Source organism: Geospiza fortis, unplaced genomic scaffold, assembly GCF_000277835.1.
Source record: "Geospiza fortis unplaced genomic scaffold, GeoFor_1.0 scaffold186, whole genome shotgun sequence".
In the NCBI taxonomy this organism is placed as follows: Eukaryota; Metazoa; Chordata; class Aves; order Passeriformes; family Thraupidae; genus Geospiza; species Geospiza fortis.
Genome location: NW_005054331.1, coordinates 3482146 through 3497372, shown reverse-complemented (window position 1 = coordinate 3497372; position 15227 = coordinate 3482146). Strand labels below are relative to the sequence as shown.

The following is a 15227-nucleotide window of genomic DNA, read 5'->3' as shown; positions in this document are numbered from 1 at the left end:
CTATCCACATCCATACCCCATGTGGCTGTTTGAATCTTATATCTCAGCTGAAAAGAGTTCCCATGGCAATGAATGGTCTAATAATAAGTCTGTGGAAGAAAAGGTTTCCTTTTATTCATCTCAGATTTCTTGCTTTTTACGAGTCAGTGACCTATTATTAGAAGGGAGAAAGAACTACTCACATCTTCTACCTAATGTAAATAATCCAGATCTCAGTTTTACTTTCACAGACGTCAAGTTGCAGAGTAAATAGAAAAGGAGAAGATTTAAAGAAGCATGAGCACAGTAGGATTTTGCAACAGCGGGAACATCACATGAATGCAACTTCTTAGCAACTAATAGAACCACCCAAAACACAAAAGGCAGTATTAATGAGATTAACTCCCGCACAGAAATTTTATAGAAAAATAGCATTATAGAGACAGCCCTCAAGATTTTGGGCTGTTCCACAAATAGCATTGCATTCTCTGCATTGTTAATGCAGAGAATGAGGATAGCAACTAGAAGAGAGGATCTTCTTCATTTGCTTGTACATAAGAACATGGAAGGGAAGATGACCTGTACAAGTGTGACCATGATATGACATATCCTATAACTCTTAGAAAAAATGGAATGAGAAAAGACCAAAATAAAGAAAGAAAACAGTCTTCAAATTACTCAGAGATCTAGCAGGCAAGATCAACAAAGAAACAAATGTAAGAGAGGAAGGATTAAGGGAAGGTAGAGAGTCCCTGAATGTTACAGTAAAAGTCTGATCTATCCTAGTGAGGAGAGCGTCTAGAATTGAGTGTCAGAGGAAAATGTGGATAAATCACAAGGCTAAAAAAAGGTCAGCATATTTCCCATCATTATAAGGGAATAGGGGAATTACAAGGCAAATAACTTTTCTTCATTTCATAGAAAAATACTGGAACAAGAAATCACAGAATTTGGGGCACCTGGAAGATAAAAAACAGATAAATAACACCTAACAAGGATTTGTCATGTCAAACTAATATAATTTACTTTCTGTGTCAAGACAACAGGTCTTGTGACTTAGAAGGAGGAAGTTAATGGCACATACCTTTGTTTTATTAAGGTTTTCAACACGTCTTGCATGACATTCCCACAAACAAGCCCAGAAAAAAAAGGAGTAGATAAATGTTAGTAAGAACCATTACTGGTTAAAAGCATGTAATCAGAGATGAGTGCTCAACATTTCGTTCCCAAATTCACAAAAAGTATCTGCTGAGGTTCAGCAATATCTGTACTGCATCCAGCACTATTCCAGATTTTCAACACTTCCATGGAGAGCAGGCATACGCTTTTTAATTATATGAATGACTAAACTGGGAGAAGCTGCAGTGATGACAGAAGACAAGATGGGAAGGTAGAATGATCTTGACAAATTGAAGAAATTATTTGGAAGAAATAGGGTGCAACTGGAAAAGGCTAAATTAAAGGTTTTAATAATTAAATAGTTATAGCAAACTCCAGAAACATAGGAAGAGAATGCCCAATTAATGCAGGGCAATGCAGCTTGGGGGTGTAATAGTCTGCAAATTCACTACTAGTGAAGAATTCAGACACAAAATAAGCAACAGCTGTGTTATGAGGGATACAAATGACCAGTCCATGAAATATGATGTAATTATTTTGCTATATGTGGTGTTGGTTAGGTTGTGCTCCACTTAGGTCACAGTGACTCAAGATGGATTTTTCCTCTAGGGGTTGTTAGGGAGAAGGGTTGGGGGAATTCGGGATAGTTTGGAGGAGGCTCCTATGAAAGATGATGAATCCTTAAATATCTCAAAATGACACTCTCAAGTTACTAAACGGAAAAATAATTCTTTAAGTATACAAAAGCTAAGTGATAGGAAAGGAATAAACTTTTCAATGTCTGCAAAGGGTTGGATGAAAAGTAATGTCAGACATTACAGCAAGGAAAAGAGGTTACTGCTTACCAGGAAAATTTCTGCAAAGCAAGGACTGTGCAGCACTGAAGCAGACTGGAAAAGGGGAACAGTGAAATCTCCACTACCTGGGCTTTTAGAAATGGATCAGGTAAGCAATTGCCAAGAATCTACTGTGTATAACTCTGTCTACTTCCTTCTTTGAATCACCCATAATTTTGCTATCTTACAACTCGCACTGATTCCCAAATTATTCATAAACATTGTGAGTAATACAGGCACCAGTTCAGGATCTTCGGTGTTTCACCATATATTCGTAATGAAAATAAGCCCATAGTCCTACCCACTGCTTTCTGCCTCCTGCCATGATAGTACTCTGACCTTACTCTCACTATTTATCTGCAGGAGTAGATACCTGACTAGAAATTCAAACAACTTACTTTGCCTTCAGATGTTACATTGCTCTAATTTCAATGATAGTTTCAACCAGTTCTGAGACATGAATGCAGCAATTACTGATCATTGCCATATCTTAACCCCTATGTGTGTTCATACTGGATAAGTTTTCCATTTGAAGTCCTCAGGCACATAGTGAGTTTACTTTCTTTCAGCCCATCAGCTGGCTTGAGGAGTGGAGCACCTTCCCACTTGGTTAGACTATCTCAAACTAGCAGCTCCCACCTTTTGCAGTTTGGTCCAACACCTCAGTTGTGGTATTTCCCCAATAGCTTCATCTTCTCTTTGGGAATAGGTCCAAAATTAACACAGGTGAAGACTTACACCGAAATATAGCCTGCCTTGTGCTCCTTCAGTTGCTTCCTTTGGACCCTGGTGCTCCCACAGTCCTGTGGATTCTTTCCAATGGCTATCACATTCGACAGACTTAAGAAAACTTCTTTTTATCTGTAGTGGGTTTTTTTTGTTATATCCCTTTGAAGCCTTTGTTGATCCTTCTGATTTCCTGGTAATTTATCACCTACCATAATTTATAATCCTGTTTATTGCCCTCAGTAGGGTCAGATTTCTAAATGCTGAAGGACTGGCTCAAATTACCTCTTAAATCTTGGGACTTGGCATTCCTGTGCTGTGCCTGGTTCCCTCTTACTCAATCCCATGCATATCTTCTGACTGCTTTGAGTAGCATAACAGTTTTGAATAGGTAACTTTTTAGGGATTTTATTTTAGTTTTAAAGCCTTCTAAACTAAATTGCTTACCTGTTCATCATATGTTTTAATGTTTACCAGAGCACTGTCATTTTCCAGTGTTTCATTTTTTCCTCTGTGAATCCAATTGTATGGTTGTCTTGAATTATTTAATACTCAGCTACTGTTGTTTTCTTTGAATTAACTGCTGGGTGTTAATTAAGACCGAGTGGAGATTAGCTTTCCCTCTGATGTGCAAGCTCGTGGCCTAGTTACTCTGAGATCCAAAACTTGCATCCAGAAAACTGTCTCTCTGGGGCTGATGTAAGCTCTCCAGCCTGTGGGTAGGCTGCTGAACTCCCCTGCCACTGCCTCTCTCCTGCTGCTGGGCTCTTTTCTCTCTGTACTCACTTTCCTTCCTTTTCATCTGCAGATGTGTATTTTTGCTGCGAGCTTGCCATCAATCTGGCAATGTCACTTTTCTTGGCATTCATAAGCGTCCTCTTTCTCTCCAAAGGCTGCGCATATCTGGATTTTGCTCCGGTTGGCATTTTGCCAGCAGCAGTATTGAGTTGTGTCTGCATCGCCCACAACCACTAATTCCCCTCCTGGCTGAGGGGGCCCATAGACCTTAGGCAGCAAGGGCACTGTGGCCATGGTATGCTGCTGTCCAGGATGAATCCCCTGCTTCCCCTGTAAGCTCTGGAAAAGCTTTCACTTCCCACCTCAGTCTAAAAGAGGGGAGGAGACCCTGTGCTTCAGGAGGACCTTTATGGCTGTGTCCTGCTCTGGCACAGGGGTGAGGAAGGACAACAGCTCAACTCACAGCATTTAACTTGGAAAACAAAGAGTTCTTCAGAGAAACAGTTCCCTGTGTCAGTGGTGCTGGGGCTGGCAGGGCTGGTGTGCCTCTATTTCCATCCCAAGCAGATGATGTGTCTCATTAAGAGGAGAATACAGGCAGTTGTTAGTACATCTCTTTTGAAGAGAGTTAATCTCATTAAACCCATCTGCAGCAGCCTGGGCAGTCACAAATGCCTGCTCAAGAGGCTGCCATAATGAGCCAGGGCTGCCAGGGCCACGCGTCCGTCCATCTGTCCGGCAGGAACATGCTCGGCACTGGTCAGGAGATGTGCTGGGGGCATGGGCACACAAACCCTCCCGTGCCAGGTTATGGGTTACACAGCTGTGTGAATTGTTGGGAGGCTTTCCCTCGGTGGTTCCTTTATATGGTTTATATGGTGTGAAGAGAGCATTACTCTTGAGGGGACTGAAAGACCTTGGCCCGGTTTGTCTGTGGTCTTTAAAGATCCCATGACGCTTCTGGAAAGAGCTGGAGAATTAATCTCTTTGTGCTGCTTAAATTTCAACAGGGAGAATTATGTTTTGCTTTTCCATCCTTTCTCTTTCTGTGTTCTGCTTTGTAGATTCAGGCATTATTAATATCTTTTATAGCATTTTAAATGTGCGCTGTGTGTGGCAATGTGAATGGAAATCTGAGGGGTTAAAGTCAAAGGAAAATCCCATTGTGAACAGTTTCTGTGCTGGGTGAAGATTGTGGTAACAGGCAAGAGGCAGTGCTGCCAGATAATATTGTGAATATTGAATTAAAAATCACAGTGCTGTTAAGTACATAAAATATTTTTAAATTCTGATATGATTTTCAAAATATTTTTTAATTGGAAAAATTGATATTTTCTTCAAAAGCATATTTCTTTGACATTATGATGGAATTCAGAGGATAACAGACCTCACATCTGATGTAAATACAGAATACCATGACTACATGTCATAAACCAACTTGATTTATGTCAGTGTAAGTGAAAGCAGAATCTGTCCTGCAGCAGCACCCACGCTGTCTCATGCTCTGGTTCTTTCTCAACATTAGAAACAATCAAATGCTAAATTTGTGGAAATCATCTGGCTTTGTGTAACAGGTACATAATATCCATTAAGGAAGAGGCGATGAAATGAGAGGAAATTAAATGGAAAGACTTTTTCAGAAACAGAGGAAGGAAAATGGGCAATGAGAAAGAAATAACTGCAAAGACAGGATCCTAAAGTCCTCAATTAATTTCTAAAGGCAGTCATAGGACATGCCTGAAGGTTTTCTACAGTAATTGACAACAGTAATTAGGTTACTGAGAAAAGAAAGTACATCAACACCACAGGTTGTGTCTGCCCCTAAAATGGACTTTCTACCAGAAGTGCTGGTATCTCCAGACCACACTGTAGTCGCTGTCTATGCCACTCCTAAGAGCTACATTGTGCCCCAAACATCACATCCCAGAGGATGCTCTCTTGCAGACAAGCCAGCCAGTGAGCCACCAGCTGCCCACCACCCATCTCTCCTGCCCCACAGCTCCCCAGCACAGGCTGCACCCCTATCCAGACTCTGCTCAGCCCCATGGACCCTCCCCATTGTGTCCTCCATGGCTGAGTTTGGGGAGCATTGTGCAGCACCTCCCTCTGCTACAGCAGACAGAGCAGTATTGGAGCCTGCATTTGGGCAGAGGGCTCTTTGCCAAGCCACGGTGTGTGGGGAGCCAACTGCACCACGCACGGCCACCAGCATAAAGTGAGCTTCTAAAGCACTAGCAAAGAGCCCTAAACTCAAGTGGCATGTTCCCCCTTCTTGGGGATAGACTGTAGTAGGAGCAGGGAGGTGGAATGCTAAAAATGTAATCGCTTCATGTCTAATAAGCAATAAATGAATTTTATTATTTCTGTTAAGTCATAACCCCTCTGCTAGGTTTCAGAGCTGCTGCAACCTGAGATAGCTAGTATATTAGATAATACTGTGTCAAGGGGAAATATATGGCTTCCTGAGGTTCTTACTGCCAAATCACACCCCATCACTATTGTTCAAAAATTGCCTGAGTGTTAGAACTGTAACAGATGACACTGGGAAGTTATGTTGAAGCACTGTATTCAAATATCATCAAGCAATTGCACAGCGGGCCATTCTGATTTAACAGAAGCTGGAATTAAGTTTGGAGTTATGTATCCTGTTTTCTCTTTGATTTTACACAGGCCATGACATCTGACAATTGTTTCTTCTCTTCCAGGCTGCATGGAGGAAGTCTTCAATCTAGTGGCTTAAAAATCTAATGTGAAGCCATTACAGGAAAACCAGAAGCTTTTAAGGGAAGAAAGCTTCTTTACTTATACTTGGGCAAGGTTTTGAGACAAATAGATGTTTATTATCAATAATTTAAACACATAAGAAAAATAATTATTCAAATTATTCAAATACTTGTCCAACAGACCAGGGATAACATGATTTGTCCAGGCTGACATGGGTCCAGGGAAGGGAGCTGTGCTTGCAGCTTCTAGACCACATTTTCCTTCAGGAACCACACAAAATCTAGAGCACCCAATACAGATACACTTGCTCTCCACTTTTGCTTTGCAGCTCCAGTTTCCTGATGTGCATGTCTGACATGTGACGAGAGGTACACAATTGCTGGCATCTAATGGAAGGCAAGAGGGCTTTGGTAGTCTTATTTGTCTAATAGACGGCATTTCCACTCAGAGGAAAAGAGAGAAAATATCAGTTCCCAAGGACTCAAAAAGAAATAAAGGATTATTTTAGTGTTTAGGAAACTTCCTTGGTTCACTGGAAAGATTTCACAGCTATAAACCCGACACCTTCTTTGTATCTGGCAAAGCTCATAAGCCTTTCCTCTGGACACATGGGCAAAAACCCACCTTGCCAGGGAAAGGGGGCTGCTCTGGCTCCCCTGCCAGCAGCCCCAGAGCCTGTGAGGGTGCTAATCATCAAAGCATTCTCAAATTTAATGTTCCAGTACCAATGGACATAGCCTGTGACAGTGGCTGTGTAAGAGTGTCTGGGCGAAAATCAGTACTGGAATTTCCTGAGAGACATGCCATTGACTTCCTTCTCCCCAAAAGGGATAATTCAAAGCCATCAGATTGTTTACTTTTACAGGGACCCCCTCTGCTATACATGGCTTGGGCTGCTGCCTCCTCTCCAACCCATAGGAAAAGGGTGGCTTTTTGGAAAGTGTGTTCATAGCAGCTCCTGTACTTCTCCAAAAAGATCCTGTGCAGGCAAAACACTGCACTTCAGAGGAGACTGCTCCTTGCTGCTCTTTCTCACATAGCAACCCCAATTTAAGGCTGCAGCTGGACTGGGAGGTAGTTAAACACTTATCATATTGTGCAAGATGGGGATAGACTGTAAAGATGACCCACACATGGCTCTGAATGATTACACATGACATATTTATAGCATCAAACCCATCTCAGAGCTGCTGGCGTGCAGACCTGCTGAGGAGGGCAGTGAGAGAGAGCTGCTCACTGGAAACCACACTTGCAACCATGAGGAGTGCACAGCTTCACTGACTAATGGGCAGAGATTCTAATTCATGGTGTGTATGGTACTGGAAGGAGCTTTAGCTACTGAGAAATGGGTGGTGGATGCCTGAGCATCCCTGTGGATTCTGATGGGTTTGGAACTGTTGGAGGCCTAAGTGGGAATGGGAATCAGGCTTCATGGAAGGGATGGGGATGCTCCTGCTGACCACCACAGTCAGCTGCCTGGCTGGGGACTGTGTAGGACAAAGGCAGGATGACACTCAAGGCTTGAAAAAGCTCACAATGGAAAACCACACCTTGTTTTTGATGGTAGAGAGGTAACAGGACTGTTTTGGGGCAGACTGCTACTTGATGCTGCTGCCTGCTTTGCCTCACTAGCACTAGCTTTAAATAGAGGAGCTTGTCTGATGAAAGCATCAGTTTTTACAGATTTACTAAAAGAAAAAATGTTTATTGTGATTTTGCATAACTGACAGTGTTATCTGAGAAGATAATTGTTGGGTGTGAGAGCAAACATTCCTGTTCCCTGCACAGCCAGCAAATTTTGGGAATGAATAGGGAATTCTTGTTTGAGCAGTTATTCCTGATGGTTGCAGCTTCTCTCTTGAGACACTGCACCATCCTGGGACACCTGTATCTCTCAAATGCAGTTTCAAGACTCTCCCTAAGGTCAGCAAGCCCACAAAGCAGCAGTTGTGATCCTCACTCTCTTGTGTGGTGGTTGTTTTTTTTTTTTTAACTAATCTGGATTATTTAATTGTGGTAGTGAGGACCACTGTATAGAAAATCTGGAGACCACCCTAGGTGTAAGCTACAAGACAGTCACCATAGGCTTTTTTCCAAACACTCAGGCGGCCCTTTGAGCTCCCTCTCAGCTCTTGCTACCTCCATAGCCACAACCAAGGAGTGACACTTTGCTACCACCATGCCCATTCCAAAACCAGCCCTGCCTGGGTGAAAGCCATGTCAGGACAGAAGGGAAATAAAAGGCAGTGGTGGAACAAGACAACAGACCTATGCACTAGCAGTCCCAGTGTGTGTTAGGCTCCACACCTGCTTCAGACCAGGTCTGTCATCAGATAAGCAGGAGACTCCCACTCCTCTGCCAGTGTGCCATGGGCGTGAGACAGCTGTGTAAGCACTGTGCTGACCACAACATACCAAGCTGGTGGGAGCACAGTGACAGACCATTATGGCAGTGGTGGAATGGGCTTGAGACTGCAGAATATAGTATACGGTCTATGTTGGTATGAGTTTTGGGACAAGGACTTTCTTGCATGTTTGTTCCTGTGAAGACATGCTTGGTGGAGGCAGGGATGCATCCTTGTGGTGTGAACTTGGCTTTTCTAAGGATTCATTTTCTCTTGTCATTGTGTCTTGGTGGTTTTCACAGAATCACTGCAGATTTCTCTTTGTTGCCTACCACTTGGGTAGGTGCAGCCAGCTTATCAGACTGGCTCACCTGATTGCTATTTTTCCCACAAGCTACCTTTCTTCCTTGTATGTTTGTAAAAGCTGAACAGGAGTGTGAATTTTTGGCTTCTTGCTTAATAAGGCTATCAAAACTGCTGTGTTCCCTTCCTGGTGAAAAAGAGCATAAGGCTCCTTGCCAAGTGCATGGGGGAACAAGCAATGTGTGCTGTAAAAAGCCTTTGTGCATGGCAGCTTCACATCTTCACCAGCACGTATAAATGCTGTTCTAAATTTTTATCTCTACAGGTGCCTGCAAAGGGGATGCAGGACCCTTGGAATTGTTAAGACCTCTGGACAAGTGCTTTGACCCTGCAAAGTTGCTGCAGCCTTCAGGTTATCTGGGTAAGCATCAGGAGTCCAGTGTGATCCCCTGCATGGCTGTGTGGTTCTGTGTGTCCGTCCATATGTAGGGCTGTGGGGAGAGAAGGTGCACCCCATGCTTGACAGGAGGGAAGGCTGTGAGCAAGCAAGATAGAAAGACCCATCTGAGACAGATTTGGTGAAAACTTTCCACATTCTCTGAGTGGGTTTTATGTTTGCTAAGGGAGTAGTTACTGCCTTGTCCCTGTGTGTTGTCTCTGTCAATCTTGTTTTAATTTCTCTTTATCCATAACATAGCAGAGAAAGACTTCATTGTGCTGTGTTTACTGTTTCAGGTACCTGCTTCAGTGAGTAAAGGCACAGATTTTGTAATTTTGGGATAAGCAAGCAGCTACTCAGTGTGAGCAGTGGAAGAGAGACACAAGAAACCTGTTGGTGGGGACCTGGGCTTAAGAGAAGGAGAGTAACAGGTGTTGTGGCTGTCAGTAGCTTGAAATGGGAAGATGCCATCTTCTTTGGGCCACAAACATGAAAATCTCAAGAAATGGGAAACTCAAAAAAAAACCCATATATTTTTCAGATAAGATGTCTGTGATTATCTGTAGCCATTTGTGGTAATGTGTGTGCATATGCACACCACCCTCAATAATAAAATTTCACAAGAAAACCGCTCTGGTAATGTGTTTTTCTAAAACCAGGCAGCAAGACCTGCAGAAGACTCACGACTGCCTCCAGCAGCCATTTCAGCACAGCATCCTCTGCATCAAGCAGGACATGACAGAGGCAGGCAGAAGTGCTCGGGCCCCTGCAAGGCGCTGGGACAGGCCCCAGGCAGGATGTGCTTCCATGCCACCCACTCCAGCACTTGTGCAAAGGGTAAGTGGGTGGCCAGGGTGTGACATCACAACCCAGCATCTGCTCAGGTCCTTACGCTGCTCCAAAACACCACAGGCTATAAGGGACACAGAAAGCTTGAAGCCATCTCCCAGGGTTTTACCCCTAAAGCCTCCTGGGAAATCAAGGTCTCATTCCAGACCCAGACTTAGTCTCATGTGAGATGGCAAACATTGAAATGAGTCTCAGATCTGAAGCTCATATTTTTCTTATTGACAGCATTCAAATCTCTCTGGTTTTAGGCCATGTTTTTATAGTTGTTTTCTTGTGGTTTTTAAAATCCTTTTTGTTATAAAGTCATCTCTGCAATTCTGAGACATTTCAAACAGAAATATCTTATGTGAGTGTAGCAGAAGACAGCTGATTTTCAAAATTACCCTTCAAGTCAACCACAGAAAAAAAGCAGAAAGACAAAAATGAGTCCTTTTCACATAAACAGGCATGAAGTTGCCATTTATGCTGCAGTTCACAGTTTTTTATGTGAGTCCAGTATGTTCCATCAGCACTGTCGATACAAGTGTTATTTGATTAGGAAGCTTGAATTAAGTGGCTACTCCTTAAAAAGTAGTCTCTCAGTCTAAACTAAGGGATTTTAATTAAGGCACTTCCTTATGAGGAACAGTAAGGGGCACTGGAAACATGAGATGTTCAGTGGATTAACTCCTGAGAGGAGCCAGACCTCTGAAGCATTGTCAGCTGGAGGTGCCCTGGTCTGCCAGGCAGGCAGGAGAGTGTTTTTGAGAAGGAATCTTGGCCACAATATGCTGCTGTTCTTGCTGTCTCACATGCACCACAGGCAAGTCTGGTCCTGAGAAAAGCCCTGCAGCAGCTCACACCATCAATGCAGACATAATCATGATGGCCCAGAAAGGAACAGCAGTGCAGAGAGAGGAGTCCTCTTTAAAAGGAGGAAGGAAAACTGCTGGCATGCACAAACAGGGCTTCTTTCAGGCATGTGGACCTAGAGGACTTCATAAATGTCACAGTCTGCAAGAAGAAAGGTAAAACAGTTATATCTGTGGTCTACAGAACGGTGTACAGGTGATTTGTTGTCAATGGTAGCTAGGCAGGGGTGTCTGGAAAATAGCAAACTGTGCTAACAGGAGATGAATAGATAATCCTCTGAGTCATCATCAGTTGGGCAGTTGCTGCTTGGTGGGGAGAAGGTGAAGAGTGGAAAATTAGTGTAAAGGGTGTCACAGGTACATGTTGTTCCAGGTGCAGCAAAACAGAGGACATGCCACTTCCTCGGGGATTTGCATTCTCTGACTCCCTTCCTCCACCTTTTTTCCCTTGCATCACAGCAAATCCAACACCCAGCTTCAAGTGCCAGTGACAATACCTTGCTACAAGACTTTCAATTCCTTCAACAGCTCCTAGATATCTCGCTCCTCTCACACCCTTATCGTCTCCTGTACCTACTGCTTTCAGTGTCCCTCCACTGTGACCTGGACAGAAGGCAGAAGATTCTATGCTGTTTAGAGCTATTTAAAATAATTTCAATAAAATTATTGCTCCACTGTGATAATAGAAGCTTTCCTCACAAAAAGGCAACTAATTTGGGCCTCCTTCCTCTCCGCAGCTGCTTGTTATTCCAATACTTGTAGGATCTTTGAGATTTCCACCTCACCGTACAATTTGGTGGAATTCAATCAACCTGAACAAATTGATGAAGAAGGGGACACACACATAGGGATTCATTCCACAGTTCCATAAATGAAATTACTGTATGAAACCCATCTACAAAAGAGCTTACTGCTAGTCATAAAAGGAAGAAACTGGTTTCATTTGCAAAGAATTTGCAATCTGGCTTTTGTGGTTTTCTGCAGGGGAGACTGATAAAGGTCTGAATTCCAAGCAGGGGTGTAGGCAGAATAAAAGAATTAGTCTCCTCCTTTAAATGATGGGAAACATCAAACTGATTAGCCCAGCAGACTTGTACAAGGAAACAATTTTTATATCTGTACTCAAATAACAACAATACAGTCTATTCTTATAGTATGCATCACCTGAGGATCTCAAAATGCCTTGGAGCTTGCTGAGCACTCCTACCTCTGCTTAAATGTGCCATCTTTGGAGAGATATGCAACAGCTGCTTTGCACAAGAGCTGTTGGAAATGTGGAAGAGTTCCATATTACATCTTTCCTAAATGGGGATTGATCAATATACCAAGGTGGTGTTTTGTACAGTCAAGAGAAAGGCTTGGGTGAAAGCGACATGGGTGTCACCCTTTGTGGGTTACCTCTTTTGACCTAGCTAGATATGCCTACACAACATTTAGACTGCGTACAGAGCAATCCCGTGGCGCCCATGAGGATTTGGCAATGTCATGTCACCAGATGGCAGAATTGAGGACTGAAAGCTAGGATTTGTTGATGGTGACCAAAAGTTTGTCTCCCAGGATGGCTGTTTCATCACCCATGGGACACAAGTTGCTGATGTTAGTGCACTTCTCAGAGAATAAGTTCTCAAATTACCAACACTGTCACCAAGGTCAGCACAATTAGCTTTCCTGATGGTTGCTTCAGAAATTAGCCCAAGGGTTGTGTTGAGCCTTTTCCCACTTAAAATCTCATGGTTTAAAAGTAAGCCTGACCAAAACTTGGAGAGTCATGGCGGGTGTTGTTCCCGTACCCTTAAGAAATGGCTGCTGAAAGAATTTGGAAGTGCAGTGACAGGCAGCCACCAATGCTGATTTTCAACATCCAGCCTCAGCCTCGCTCCAGCCATACGTGAGCAGTCACATCTCATGGATGTGTGTGACACTCACAGATACCTTCTGCCTCACGCTGGCCCACCCTGAGGTCCCTTGTGCATGCCTAGTGCAGGGCTGCTGTTCTGCCTGGCTGGGGCCCGTGCTGGGGTCAGGCACAGCCTCCTCTGTCACACCCGCCCTGCAGAACTGCAGACATGGAGCAGGGCTGCTCCAAGGCAAGGCTCATGCTCCAGCATCATCCCCACCCCTTTAGCTACCAGTGCTCCAGCCCTACATGACCCAGTACCCCACATGCCACGCTGGAATCAACATGGTCTTCCCAAAAACAAGCATGCACAGGAATTTTTATATACTCATGGGTTAAGCTACTGATCTAACTTTGTTCATGCTTTTGCAAGAGGATTTTGCTGTTACTGCCCAGGAAAGCTTCCTATCAGCTTAATTTTGTACTCCTGACTGGGGCACACTAATGGCAGCCTCCACAATAGACCACAATAACTTTGCAACCCTGCTTTTATCCATCACAGGGCATATTTACTTTGTCACCACGTGTGGGATATTGTCTAAATAGAGTTGAGATCTATCTATACACCTTACCAAATTCAGGTTTGAATAGGTACTTGGGTTTCCAGTTGTTTACTTTATTTACTACCTCTGGTTTCCAAAATCCTAAGCTCCTGGGTATGCTTTTCCAAAATTTACCCCAGTTGATAGTGCCACACATAAGCTTCTGTATTACCCAAATAACGTCTGTGGTCGCTACTCCAATGGCTCCTCAAGCACTCAGTGTTTGAAGTGTTTCACTCAGTGCTTGAAGTGTTTGCAAGTGATCTTGTTGATTCTGTGTCCAGTTTTAAACTGCTTGCACATAGCAACTAAAAGAGCTTCCTACTGTCTCTGTCTGGGAAAGTTGGCTTCAAAACCACAGTCCCCTGTGCTGCCAGGCTGTTCATTAACACTCTTGCATTGTTAATGCACTGAGAATGGAGCTCTGTGGGAAACAAGTGGTCTCTAAATTTCCCTGTATTCAAAAGAGGATCCCCATGGCTGAAATCCTGCTCCTCCATCACATTTCAGCTCTCTGATTCTCACTTGCAGGTGCTAAAGCTCAAGGCTGGGTCCACAATGGGCAGTCAGCAACTGTAGAAAGCAGGAGAAAGAGGTCAGGGCAAGACTTGAGGAACACTCAGATATAATGGTGCAAATTGATACTCAAAACTACACCTCCATACCAGGAAAATTTGAAGAACAAGGGATAAATACAGCCCTTACTGGCAGACATCATGGTGGGTAAGTTATGATCGCCCAGAAGAACATTGGCAAGTCAACCAGCAGATGCCCATGGTCCTATTCATACATTTCATAAAGAAAAGACCTCAGCTCCTTTTTTAAAGGAACAATAAATTTGATCATGATATTTTTTCAAAAATGAGATTTGGAGTGGCACAGCTAGTGATGCAAAGAAGGGAAAACCATCAGCTGTGACAGATTACTCTGCTGCAGACAGCCCATTAACGAACAGCTCTCCTCGTAGATAAATTCCTTTATTGACCCCTGACACCCATGTAGAGAAGTCCCGCCTCCCCTTCCCATTTTATACATGTTTCCATAGTATTCTTCTTTTCCCTCCCATTGCCCTCTGTCTTGTGTTGAAAACATTTACATGTAAAGTGGACTGATCATCAAGCTCTGGGGCTCTCTGTAGTCACTACAACAAATTACAAATTATGTGAACTGATGGTATGAAATGAATAATCTCTGCAAATGGCATGATGTACTACCCTGTTTGCTGCATTACTCAGACCCTTTGCTTCAGTTCAGCAAAGTGCTGCCAAAAATTCTGACCACACCCAGAAAGAAACATGAAAATATCCCTCCCAGGAAAACAGAAAGCTTATTTTAGTTAATTTTTGAAATGACATGGTAGCCAGCTAACCAGATTTGACACAGAAAGAGAAAAAGAAAGCAGTCTAGCCCTCCTTCCTCAGAAGCAAATTATAAATAATTCAAAGAGTTTTTTAATTATTGGGCTATTACAAAAATGCAGACAAATGATGGATGCGTGCAATATATACAATTCCATGTGTGACTTCAGGGGTAGAAGTGTGAATAGATTCTAGACAAGCACATTGCATATCATTAATGTCCCCTTTGAGGGTTTCAGAATATCAGAAGGTAAAAAAAATTAAAGAATAAACATCCCTTTTAGGTCAAACACAGGCCTGGCAGAGACTTGGGCAGTCCTGTGTCCTGACTCAGAGACTTACCCAACAGATGCTTTGTAAAGAACAAAAGGAAAGAAAGCAAATGCAGAGCAATCCTACACTTCCACACTCAAGCAGGCACTGTGGGGACTTTTTAAGCTGGAGGCTACATCTGGAGCTTGATTTTTAATAGCCACAGAGATGCTTACTGCTCAGGTGGTCTTTCTCTGCATGCTGGGGAG

The 15227-nt window shown here is 43.3% G+C and overlaps 1 long non-coding RNA gene across 1 annotated transcript; it reads left to right on the top strand.

Moving 5' to 3' along the window:
- Positions 1-1998: 1998 nt before the first annotated feature.
- Positions 1999-9559, top strand: LOC115947930. Its single transcript, XR_004081783.1, has 3 exons — positions 1999-2043; positions 9096-9191; positions 9506-9559. It is a non-coding gene; the product is annotated as an uncharacterized LOC115947930 (long non-coding RNA).
- Positions 9560-15227: the final 5668 nt, after the last annotated feature.